This window comes from Ruditapes philippinarum, unplaced genomic scaffold, assembly GCF_026571515.1.
Source record: "Ruditapes philippinarum isolate M1 unplaced genomic scaffold, ASM2657151v2 ctg141_1_1_1_1, whole genome shotgun sequence".
Classification (NCBI taxonomy): domain Eukaryota; kingdom Metazoa; phylum Mollusca; class Bivalvia; order Venerida; family Veneridae; genus Ruditapes; species Ruditapes philippinarum.
The window spans coordinates 314,081-327,677 of record NW_026864328.1 but is presented as its reverse complement, the minus strand read 5'-3'; the positions used below and the strand labels follow the sequence as shown (position 1 = coordinate 327,677).

The following is a 13,597-nucleotide window of genomic DNA, read 5'->3' as shown; positions in this document are numbered from 1 at the left end:
TCGCTGTATAATGCCTATAATTTCGGATATAACTATTGATTTGAAATTATGTAATTTTGATGAAGACTGGTTTTAAGTTGTTTTAATATGACCCCGCTATAATCTTCGAAAAGCAATTTGCAGAGATTTCCCCCGCCTGTCTCATATTCAAACATGAACATCTTTCCCGAAATTAAAATCTTACAGATATTCCAGAAAATCTCCCGAAACATCTGATTTCTAGTCAATCACCAAAAACTAAGCTGACACAGGGAAGATATTAGAAGTAATATAAGCCTTGTGTGATGTTTAAAATACAGGCATTGCACGGAGTTTGCGGGTATTTCGCGCTGTTGTTCCTCAACACGTTTTTTCCTATCGCATTTATTTACATAATCCGCATGTCTACGGGGGCTTTTATGATTATTTTCCTTCGTTTCACATGTACTTTAATATCATCTTCTTGTGTATATTGCCTAGGTTTTCCTAATACATAATCGTGGTAGCATTATGATATTGAAGTCATAGTCATTAAATATTTAAGTGCTGAAAAAAAGTATTTCAAAGTGCAGATCCGAGTTTGTTTCGACGATGGTTCAAAATACAACACACTTTTTTCCTACAAAAACTAAATTCCTCATTTCATATCATGGGATCCATATTGGTCCATGCTTACTGAATTTCAGAACTTCATGAATTATTTACTCTCGTTTAAAGAAAAGTATTAATTTTGTTCGCTTACAGACTAATTTGAAGATTAAGTGCACACTTGGGAATTTCTGGCTTTCCGTAAAGATGTGCGTCTGTTTTAATAATGGGTCATTCCATAAAAGAGACGGGAAAAGTAAATGTTTGAAGTATCAAAGCAGACAAACGGAGAGTAGTGTGATATGTTTATTACATGGATACCGAGTTATTTGCAAAAAGTCTCATGAGCTGTGGCAGTCTCGTCATTGAATTACATGATGTCGACGTAAATGAAGGAATGTGACGTCATTTGAGACGTCACAATATTATATGGAGTGGAGCGTTCTTTTTTTTTTTATTTGTTGTGGATGTAGTTTTACATTTATTTTATGTATTCATATTTTACTTTTTATATGGGACGGAGGTGGTGGGGCACAAAAGACCCTATTTGTTTTTCTCTAACATGAACAAAGCACTGTTAGATGAGTGCATACTAAAAGCATTGAAACACCCACCAATAACAACAAATATTTGAAAAAAGAACAAATATAGATCTATCAATGCAATAGTCATCAAGATTATGAATGACACTGAACTGCGTAACCGAGCATATATGGTTGACTGAAGCTGGCGAAAGAATCCCTTGAAACAGATTTTGTACTTAATGTATCAAATGTAGCATCTATAAACAACTGTAAACAAAAGCTGCACCATTCAATGGGGTTTGTTCATCCTATCTGTACTGTAACACGTCTATGTGGTGTTTTGAGTTTAAAGTTTATAATTAATGCCTTTGAACATGAAGATAACAACATATACGCTTCATTCAGCAGATTGTTTTTTTTTTCATCTGCGTCTCTGGAAATCTTCAATGTCAACGCTTGTTTAGAACAGGAGTGCTTTGTAATTAAAATAAATTTATCTTTTCTACCACGTGTTTTATCACATTTAAATTTACAATGCAGCTAATGGCAGTGCAGGAACCCGCATGAATTATTTTTCAACGTCTGGGAAATATATATTACCTTGCATAACGTTTACTTATCTATTCCTGACAATATAGATGTGCCATTGTAAGTTAAAATAAATTACATGAACAAGTTCAAGTAACACAGGGGAATTGACGCAGTGAGAGGTTTATAACACCAGCTTGGCGTGAGCCGTGCATGCGACACATGTCAGGGCCACTGTTTGTGTAATAAACCGTGTGATAGCCATCTTGATACAACTTATTTATCGTAAGTATAATTAAAATAATTCTTATCAGATTACACTATTCTGACCAAGTTGTTTTACATCTACAAGGTGCTTCTATATTATACCTAGTTGTAATATATTAGGCAAGGATTTTAAGAAATAATTTACAGACTGATTTCAAGATTTACATGCCACTTTTACGACCCAGGTGTAAAAAAAGTTTAGTATCAATATGATGTTGAAAAGTATTTACGAAACTTTCAATCAAAATGTAAGCTTTGTATTTATTTTAAAATTAAACGCGCTTAAGATGCTTGATTTTGTTATATATTTTATGCAAGTTTGACAGTTGTTTACTTGACTACAGATGTGGTTAAACTTGGCATATTAGTGTCAAAACATATCTTAATTAAGCAAGCTATCAATCAGTCAATCAACTTTATCTAGAGCTATTTAAAAAAGTACAAATGAAAATGAAAAGAGGAATATATTGCAAGAAAAAATATTTGTCTGAATCCAGTATTTTCAATGTACACGCATTGAAAAGCATACATCATTGAAATATTTATCTTCAGTTCGTAAAAAAATGCGGAAAACAACGAAATACTTCCCGATTAAATCAATGTCGTCAACACATAGTTACCAACAGAGATTTTGACATCATCGTTTTACATTTTTATTGCCGTTAACTGTATCACAGAAACAATGTTGTTCGAAATGGATATTGTCCGGAAAGACATTCAATTAAACCATTTTCTCCCCAAAGGTTCTTCCGCAAATCGTATTAAACAAATACATTTTCATTAATTCTCCCCCAGACAGAGCAGTCAGAGAATGTCAAAGATGAAATGACACTGTTATTGTCAGAGTTGATATGACATTGCCGGCTTCTTTTGTATATATCATTCTATAAGATGGCAAGCATTGCGAAGAAGCGACGTGGTTTTAAATTTATCATACCGCGGGATGGCGAGCAAAGCAAAGAAGCGACGCAAATTGGCAAACAGTAATGTTATTGATGCATGGACAGTTAACCTCTCGTCGGAGCTACTCTCTCATTTACTAGACAAATGATCAATCTGTCTAGCGGTTTTTTTCTTGCTTTTTCTTTCCTCAGAATTAAAACTGTTAGTCTAAATGGTTGTTTATGGCAATGGTACACCCAAAGACTGTTAAGTGTAAGACATCTTCTTAGTTTAGTTTCTGACACTTAGTATTCATTTCATTTCGAATGAAATGTGACACCTGGACCTTCTGTTCGGAAGTCAAAATTAATTTCAGGAGTAGCTCGAATTAGAAAACAATATACGTCTTTGTCAGTATCTTTTTCCCGACAAAAATTAAAATAAAAAGTGTAATATTTCACAATTCTGCTTGATTTATGATATTAAGATAATAACTGAGTTATGAAAGTGTTGAGAATAGATTTTCTAACAATGCGGGGGCAGTTGACAAACGTAATTCAGTTCCTACGTTCTTCAAGCTTTGTGTCATATTTGTTTAAGAAAAGGCTTTGTTAAGATATTTTATAGTTTAAAATAGAAATATCACTTTGAAGCTAAAGAAATATTGTTTATTGAAACATGTAAAAGTAAACATTCATGCATATGTATTGACAAACACCCATGTTTATATATGGACATTGGAAGGGAAAAAAGTTATGTTTCTGTTTCAATATTTTCTTTCCTTCATGTTATTTATATTTCACATTTGTCTTTTGGGTTCTTCATGAATATTTAAAATTTAGTTTTATATTTTCTAAAGAATGTACTAGTAGTTGTATTTAATGCTCCGATGTATACATTACATTTTTGTGTAACTATATAAAATCCCTAAAAATTGGTTTATTTATATGAGCTTTAGAAGACAGTGAAAATATTAACGGATGGCAGGAGCGGTCGGGGGAGGGGGTTGGGGCAGGTGGCGCATGTTACTTTTCTTCATGTTGTTTATGTTAAATAGTTTGATGTTTCTGTGCGTTTTTATCATCTATATTTTATTGCATTTTTATAATAAAATGAAATAAAATACTTGTTATTTTCTTAAAAAAAGAATTTCTGCCTGTAAAGCGCCCTTTCGTTTATCTTGGTAAAACTTGTGACCTACAATCCATTTGCTTCAGTCAACATACATGCTTCCCTTTCCCTTCCGTTTGTATTTGATGTACTCTTTACTGTACATGTACAAGGTTTTAACCTAAAAACGTATAGTGATAATAATTTATGATAATGCACCGATGACGCTTATTGTCACGAAACAATAGTTAAACAATTATCATAAACTTGTTAGGGAATGAATGCAGTTTCATCAGTTTACGTATCAAGCAATATACAAATAGACATATAATCATGTTTATATAAATCAGTATTCTTATTTAATAAGCTTATATAGCGATAATCCAATAAACATGTTTATATAATCAGAGATCTAATTTTGTAAGTGTATTTAACGATATTGCAATGCACGTGTTTATGTTAACTGATGTTCTAATCTTGTAAGCTTATATCGCGATATTTCAATAAACACGTTCATAATTTTAGATATTTAGTTTTAGAAGATAACCAAACAATACAATAATTATCAGACGATAAACATTAAACATGAGTGTTTTAGCTTTAAAACAGTATCTGTTAAGACAAAAATATATTGATAAATTTTAGAGGTCTGGTTTCATAAGTTTATCAAGCAATAAATATATACCATTAAAAACAAAATATACTTATAAACATTGAGGTTCTTACATGTATATACTTAGCATATAGGTTATCAAGCGGAATCAGATTTGGCGAACATATATTGATTAACGTAAGGTTATAGATTATCAAATTTAAGTTTCATAATTCAAAATAACAACAACAATAAAAAGAAAAATAAATCACGTACCAAAGAACATAAATATGTTGATACATTTTATCATTTCAATATTTTGATTTATCAAACAATATCGCTTTCCATAGACACAAATATGTATATAAACTCAAACATATGCCTTTTTAAAATTTAATCAGACATGTATTGAATATAGTTAATATACACAAGTAAGTGTATCAGCCTAAGTTTTTCATCACGGCGCCATTTAGGAATATAGCCTTAAGTTTATTAAAACATATTATTATATTTCTATCTTTTACATTTAGATACTTTCGACAGTTTTGTTTACGGCACGGTATTCGATTTTATTATCAAAGTAAACTGTTTACAAACTTTGATTTAAATTTATAAAAATCTTATCGACAGAATTGAACCTATTCCAAAAGGAGATTAGAGCTTGATACATATACATGGAAATAAATAATGCTTGTTATAGAAAACTTGTCCGTGGTCCAATTATGCTAAATTCCTGCGGTATTAAAACTGTTGGATTACAAACCATACACTATCAAAGATTAAAACGAACATTTTGCATTGAAGTGAACATTCGCTGACTTTTCGTGTTTTATTTTACAAAAAATAATCCGGTAAAACAAAGTACATTTTGCGACCACTCTTAATCCCTTGGTCTGCTCAGAGTTTGTTAACATCTTTGTACTAGGCAAGACACGGGCTACCACATAGCCTTGTCATATACCAAGTTGTTTGACATACACTCGTTATTTTATTGTATTCTCTTTTCTTTAATTTCATAAAAATCGGATAAATTTCAAATATGTAGTAAACGACATTTTCAGCAGACGACAGTTTCCCAGCAGAGTTAAACAACTAATAAAAGACATCAATCAACGCATATATGCGAAATAAGGTAATGTCCTTTCTTAGAAATAGTTATATATAAAACTTTGTGGTACAAACAAATTTTATCAACTCTTCATTTATACCATCATTTCTTAATATTATAAAACATAAAATGTTGGTAAAAGGCCAAGGCAGTAAACCGTCACGAACGGTTCCTGAATAAATGAATTAATATTTCTTGCACTTTGCCTGTTATGTTATCACAGATCATGCCAAAATCTCTCGATATTTAGTAGCTTTAGTTGGTAAATCTTCATACAAATAAAAAGTGCTTTACATATATTTACATTCAAGCTCCCGAGTAGCCAGCTTGAACTAAACTTATCAAATGTATAATATTCTTTTAACATTGGTCTAACTAGCTAAAATTTGCAACATATAAAAAGCGTAAAACATACAGATACATATGTTTGTTTATATTTTACGACCATTTCTTTCATACGATCTCGTTCTGGAACGAATTTCCCACGGGCTGTTCTTAATACATTCAAATCTAAGCGAAAACTATCCAGAAAACTATGTTGAAAATGACAAAACTCACAAAATCGAAGATTTAATCGTAGACAAACCATACAAGTGATTTATTAACCATGGCATGGTATAAACAAACGGAAGAACGCTTTAAGCTTACCAACGAGTACGAATCGATCAAATCAGAATTTCAGCTGCGTTAAAATTGTCCATAAACATTTAGAAGATATCTATAACGCAATCATTGTGTTGTCTCAAAATTATGCTCTAGAGAACAATTCAGTTTTCGAAAATTCAGGAAAACGAATACAGCGTTTCCTCAAATAAAAAAAGGACCCGCTTACAATGTAGGATAAATTGGTGCGTATGACCCATATCTTTCGTGATATTTGTATCAATGGGGACTATATTAACTGACGGAAGAGATATAAACTGTATATTTACCCCTGGATTTTATTTTTCCCATGCTTGTATTGCCACTGATTTGTTTAGGGAAAGTATATTTACCATAGTTTATATTATAAGGGTGATGTTAGTTAATAAGATGTAAGAAAAAGAATTAAAGGCCCAATATGCCTCAGAAACGGTTTTGTTTTTATTTCTCAAAGGCTCGTTATTTTTGGTGTGCTGTTATAGTTTTCCACAAAAGATACTCATTGGCCAATTTCCTGAACTGTCTTTTGTTTCTATTGTTTTCTGACAATTAGTGCAAATATAGTGATTTAGTAATTTGTACGGAAGTCAAAATACTACTTTGTTTACATTTTTCTACTATTATGACAAATAATTCCAGTTCCAGTGCTACTTTCTTCAAGTAATAAGCATCTAACATGCTTTAAAACCATTATTTAAATGTTATGAAACTCATGTTTCCCATTTCTATAGAAGAACAAATTTATTTATTTCTGAGGCATAATCTACCTTTAATAAGGCACGCAAAATTGCAGAACAATGAATGTTATAGGAGTGAGAGGCAAAGTTGTGGTTAATTTCAAATAAAAATCTGATAAAATCCTATAAGAAAAGATAATTTTTTAAAGACAAGTCAAGGATTCTTTATTAATAGATTATATAACAAGTTGTTTTTTTATAATGAGTTTGAAGACCTCATTTGAAGGTACTTTTTACTTTGCATAATGAAGTTGGTCAGTAATGCATGGACTTTCTATCATATATATTCGTTTGCTCTAAACAAATCGTATAACTTGAAAAAGGGAATAAACGTGTACGTCGTGGTAGGTCTGTAATACATGCTGATTATTTTATATCGCCTCTTGGGACGGTGAAACGTTTAAAGAGGTTTTCTTTCAAATTGATTTTTAAAGTTGGGTGATTCAAAAAAAAAAGTGATATATTTTACTGTTGCCCAAGACAGATATAGCATTCCCCCCGGGTAAAAATTTCAACAGTTTAACAGAAAATTTTAGGGAGAGTTATTGCCCTAAATATTTAAAATTGAGCGAAAGGGATGTTGTGTTTTATCTCATTGTAAATAGCATTTCAGGCATGTAATTTTCAACTAATAGAATTCATCCTAGTTGAAATAATTATAACGAGATCGTATTTTTTGTTTTGTGTTAATTGAGGAGATAGTGGTTAGGTTCAGCGTGCTTTGACCGTGTAAATTATTAGTCTAAAAAATGTAATTAGCTCTTAACTGCTTGCAGTGGGAAATAAATATGAACAAAAAAATGACCCATTGGAAAACTGGTATCTAAACCGATGCACATACTCAAAAGGATGGGCCAGTGAAATCTGATTTAAACGCACCGGGTTTTTATCGATAAAGCGCGTGCGACGCGCTATAGCGCACGTGTTTGATTAAGCTAAATGATTGGTTAGTTCGTTGTAAAAGATATGACGGCTGTACGGTATTGTTTGTTAATGCCCATTTTCATTAGTCAGTAAGGCGTATAGTAATTAGGGATAATGTATTCTGTGTAGAATGATAATATATCTAACCGGTCCTCAACTTTGTTATTCCTTTCTACTACCACAAACGATGTAACAGAGCTAATCTTTTTATCTTTGGTATTTTAGATATTTTAACAACGCTATACTGTCAATCGGTTAAAGCTAGGATGCTGTTTCAAGTTAATTTTGATTTTGGTCAGATTTAATTTTAATTTAATAGGAAACAATAGAACAAAGTTCAAGCATTTAAATAGCACTGCTAAGTATGAAATCAAAGAAGATTTTATTCATTATTATTCTCCATAAAGTATATAAAAAAAGAAAATCCATATGTGCCGTGATATTTTTTATTTTTATTTTGAACGAATAAAATATTTTTAATACTTATTCCATAATAACAAATATTATTTTTGTCCGATTAAAAAAAAAAGTTTTAATACAGGCTATTGTTAGGAATTTTAAATTGTTTCTGTAACATGATTCATCACATTCCGTTTTGTCTATACTTCCTTCCAATATCATGACATAGACGAAAGATACAAATAGACGTTTATCAAGCAAATAACAGACAAATTTCTTTAGATTTTCATAATAATGAAACATTATTTCTTGCTGTCAGAAGCTGTTTCATACCATTGTTTTATTTCTTTAGCGTTTGTCTTTGTAAACAATTTACTTCTCGAAAAAAGCTCTCGCACGCGTATGTTTTGTAATTATAAAAGAAAAGTCATTATTTCTGGTAACATTCTTATAATTTCATACATAAAGCGCAAGGACGCATAACTTCCCATTTTCCTAAACATATTTGTGTGCATATCTAATTTTGACAATTTATTTCTGTTAAAGAAACTTTCAATTTTTGTTTAAACAATTAGAAAAGCTTATTTTTTATATAGAAAAAAGCAAACAGTCATCACCACCATAATCATCATCATCAGCAGCAGCAGCAGCATTATCATAATCATCATCATCATCACAACAAAGACCACCATCATCATCAACATCGCCAACATTATCAACAACAACATCAACAACAACACTGTCAACAATAAGTTCATCATATCTACATAATTATATTATTTTATAATTATTGTTAGAATTATTGATATTTCAAATGTTAAATTATTATTGTTCTTGCTGTTATTATTATTATTTTTAAAAAATATTGTTGTTATTATTATTATTGTTATTATTATTATTATTGTTATTATTATTAAAATTATTATAATTATTTTTATTATTATTATAATTATTATTATTATTGCTATCATCATCATCATCATCATCATCATCATCATCATCATCATCATCATCACTATAAATATTGTTATTGCGATTATCAATGCCATTTTCACCATAATGAACCTTTCGTCTATTATAAATCTAAAACATTGCAAAAATTACAACTCATTTAATATGATATTCATCACAATTACGCGGATGTTCATTTATCATCAAGTGTTTACAAAATAATGGCTATGAATATAATAATATAATATTATATAATATATAATACATATTTTATTATCTTAATGAACGTGCAAGTGGCATAAAAAATATTGCTTTGGCATATTAACTTATATAAAAGCAATTTGGTCTTTTTTCCCGTTATGTTATTTCTCATAAGAAACAAAAAATGAATTTGTAAACAAAACAGATTTATGTGTGCGTCTGTGGTGTTTTCTATGTTTTGGAAATTCTGGCGCATTTACGACGGATGCTTTTCGGAACAAATAGTGATGTATTTTTTTTATTTTAAAAGTGAGCTCTTAATGAAATAAACATGTTGGTGTGTTTGACATATACGTATCAATAATCACTTCGAAAAAAGAAACTAAGAAAAGACAGGACTGTGTTGGAATCCAGAGACTGAGAAAGAAAAAAAAGCATGCAATCAAATTGTGAAGCACGCTAGGGGGGAACCTGAAAAAGCTGTCAGAATACCTCTGTTTATCCTAGATAGATTATCTAGATATGCCAAATCGGTTGCCCAATGGGCATAAAATTGACAGTGTGTATAACTATAAAACAATATGCTTAAGTTAAAACACAGTCACCGCCCGCAATGCTGAGCGCGGCTTAGGTAAAAGGTGCTTACAAAACACAAGAACACTCAATTTCAAGATTAAGAGAGAACTCGCATAAATACCTGGTCTATTGTTTCTCAATTTAACTTTGGCAAGTGTGCTTGGTAATATAAGTTTACAACCCTATAAAATAGATCAGCACCGAAAATAATTGCATGCATTAAAATAATGATATTCAAATAAATATCTGAATATTTTATTTCATTGTTACGACGCCGTTTATTTTTTTTTTCTGAAGCATCCTCGATTCAATGGTTATAAAATAAAAACTATTTCTAACGTATCAACGGAATGTAGTCTTAAGCGCATACAAAAGTTATGCGGTTAGTTCCCAATTAAATCGTTTTAATTTGAATTTTAGGCATATTATTTCTTTTTATATTTCATTTATATATGAATAGGTACTGAGCGCAAATATTTATAAACAAAACTGATACCGGGGGTTTAAATTTATATTTACATCATAAAAATCTGGGAATGTTTATCGCAAAAGATTTAAGATTTCACAAAAGCTTAAAAAGCCTTAAACGCGCTCATTTAAACTTCGTTATAAAGTTAACTGTATTGTCCCATGCCAAAATAGTGAGGTTAATAATATAACCCTTACAGAAGACAAAAGTAATAAAAAGAGATGAACGAGAAGTTGTTAAAAATGTTGAAGAAAAAGAGATAATGCATATTTCTTACCAAATTTAACGTCAAACATACAGATAAAAAAAATAAAAATTTCCTATTTTTTTCCGTATTCCAGTAGCTTTTTTTTTCTCCCATTTCGTTCTCCATACATCATTAGCATTTGTAATCGTCAGTAAACATAGTAAGACACTTTGTAATTCAAAAATAAATCTCATTTCAATCCATCACTGATAATAAGGGTAGAATTTTTTCATCACGGCACCCAGTGGCTTGCATCATAGCAAGTATATTGCAAAATAAGAGACCAAAAATAAACAATTAAGATAAAGAAAACGGCTACCCACCTAGAATTCCTTACGCATTTAAGAGTTAATCCAAATCACTTTATTTCCACAATAAATTAGCCCTTTCACTTATTCAAGAAGATTTCCCCTTTTTACACTTGTCACGAAAAATTGTAAGTCCTCGAACGTCTCCCGGAAAAAAATCCAGCCTTTAAGAAAACTATTTTAATATTAGCCGCCAAACTTTTTTAATTCGTTTTAATCCAGTACTTTAAGCGGCTAAATTTTTTGTCGTGATTAATGCAAATTAAACTGTTCAAGTTGTTTTTGTTGTTGTCTCCTATTTGAATAAAAAAACTGTGTATATTCTAACACGAGTTCCCTAACACTATCGTAGGAAGTTCAGTAATATACAGTACTTCTTTACAACGAGAGGGGAAAAAAATCCAAATACATCTTTGCGCGAGTATCAAAGTTAACGGAGTGGTTAGTATAGAACGGTAGGAGAGTTAGATATATTAGTGTTGAATAGGCATAGAGAAGTATCGAAGTAGAAATTTTACATCGATATAAACCCCCGCGTTCATTCTGTTTTACCGCATAGACAACTGCTACGGCCTTTTTATTAATTCATTTTGTTCTGAAAGTTTTCTAAAGAGTTATTTCCTTTATTTCTAAATGAAAAGGAAAATCAGAACTAACGTGCATAATGCGATAATCGTGTAAAATGACTGGATCGCTTAATAGCGAAAAAGTTAGAACACGAACCACCGTGTGAAAACATTAACATTTGACCACAAATGGATTAATAACTTTTATAATCGAATATGACATTGATGTAAAACTTAGTTTCCTTTTTAAAGAATACTAGGGGAAAACGATTTTTTTTTCCTAGTTAAATCTTAGAAATTAAAAAGTGTTTAAGAGAATAAGAAAACGTGACGATAATTAAACCGTTCAACATTCATTGAATACGCAATATTTCAAAATACTGTTACTTGTTACATTGTTGCTTCTGATATATGAAAGTAAAGACAGATTTTTTTTTCAGTCAGTAGACACCAACACAATGCGGGCGGGATAATTTTAACGTTCACCTGTCTACATTGTTTTAATTACTACATGTATATGTTTTTTATAGATGTTATATTGTTCAGTTTTGACAAACGAAATCAATGCTATCGTACACTTAATGATACAATAGAGTTGGATTATGAGTTTGATGATGTTGTTGCTGTTGCTGATCTTGATAATGATGATGATGATGAAGACGATGATGTCGATGTGGGCAACAGTGATGATAATAGTGAAGACGACGACGACGATGATGATGATGATGATGATGACGACGACGACACTGATGATAACGACAATTATGATGATGGTGACGGTGGTGATAACTATGATGACGATGATGATGATGATGATGATAACGAAAATGATGATGATGATGATGATGATGATGATGATGATGATGATGATGAAAGAGGTGATGATGATAATGTAACGATGATGATGATGATGACGTTGACATGGTGATAATTGTTTTCGTTGTTGCTTTCGCTGCTCTTGCTGCAGCTGCTGCCTTTGATGATGCTATCATGATGATCATCATCACATTATCATCATTTTCATCATCACATCAACATCATCATCATCACACTATTATCATCACATCACCATTACCATCATGACATAATCATCACATCAACATTATCATCATCACATCCTCATCTTCATCATCATCATCACATCACCATCATCATCATCATCAAGCAAACACCATCATTATCATCATCATTATCATCATCATCACATTTTAATTGTTTTTGCCTACGAAATCAAATGCTTATAATCGAACAGCATTGTGAAATAACGATAAAACAAAGGAGAACTTCTATGTAATTCTTAAGTTAAAAGATAAGAGTAATATCAGACAGGGCTTTTGACGGGCATAAAAATAGTTATTAACTTTGAACTGAAATCATTTAGAAAAAAACTAATATACTAAAATAATTTTCTAGCAGAGTGACAATCATTGTTGCTCTTACTTGCTGTGCATTTGCCCCCAATATTCTGTAAATTCGTGCATTTCTTATTATACCTCGAGGATTGATACTTGAAAAGTAGTCCGGAAAGAAAAGAATAATTGAGATTTAATATTGTCTGTAATTAGGATAAACTTTCTAAGATATTTTGTTATTTTGGGGCCTACTTTATAATATGCACGGAGGCAGAATTCATTCGTCAAGTCATTCATTTTATATCCACAACAGGTGGTGATTTGCTGGATAAATAAAATGAAGTATTTCATAATTGTACGCTATAAATCATTTTTATAAAAAGGAAGCAAATTTTTATGTAAACAATAAAACCATACTTAAGAAACTTATCTTCACAATCACCTCAACGGCTTAATATAGTCTCTTTGTATACTTATTTTCAATAAAGAAACGAAATTGTATTAACTTGCCGAAAACAAATATTTGTAGTCATATAATATAATAATGCCTGGTCTTCAATGGTACTCAAGTGTCATTAAAGAAAAAAACTTGCAGAAAAGTCTATATACTGTAATCAATACATCACCGGATTATACCGTACAAGTGG

The 13,597-nt window shown here is 30.9% G+C and overlaps 1 protein-coding gene across 10 annotated transcripts in view; it reads right to left on the bottom strand.

The window, feature by feature from the left end:
• The window catches only part of LOC132725226 (lachesin-like), a 70,525-nt gene extending 58,950 nt beyond the window's left edge, over positions 1–11,575 (bottom strand). For 2 of the 10 annotated variants that reach the window (XM_060710314.1, XM_060710315.1), the window contains exon 1: positions 11,048–11,573. The gene's annotated coding sequence lies outside the window, so the exon portion shown is untranslated. Of the gene's footprint in view, positions 1–10,754; positions 10,774–11,047 lie in introns of those variants that run through there. The other 8 variants (XM_060710316.1, XM_060710317.1, XM_060710311.1 and 5 more) reach the window with 7 other exon arrangements.
• Positions 11,576–13,597: the final 2,022 nt, after the last annotated feature.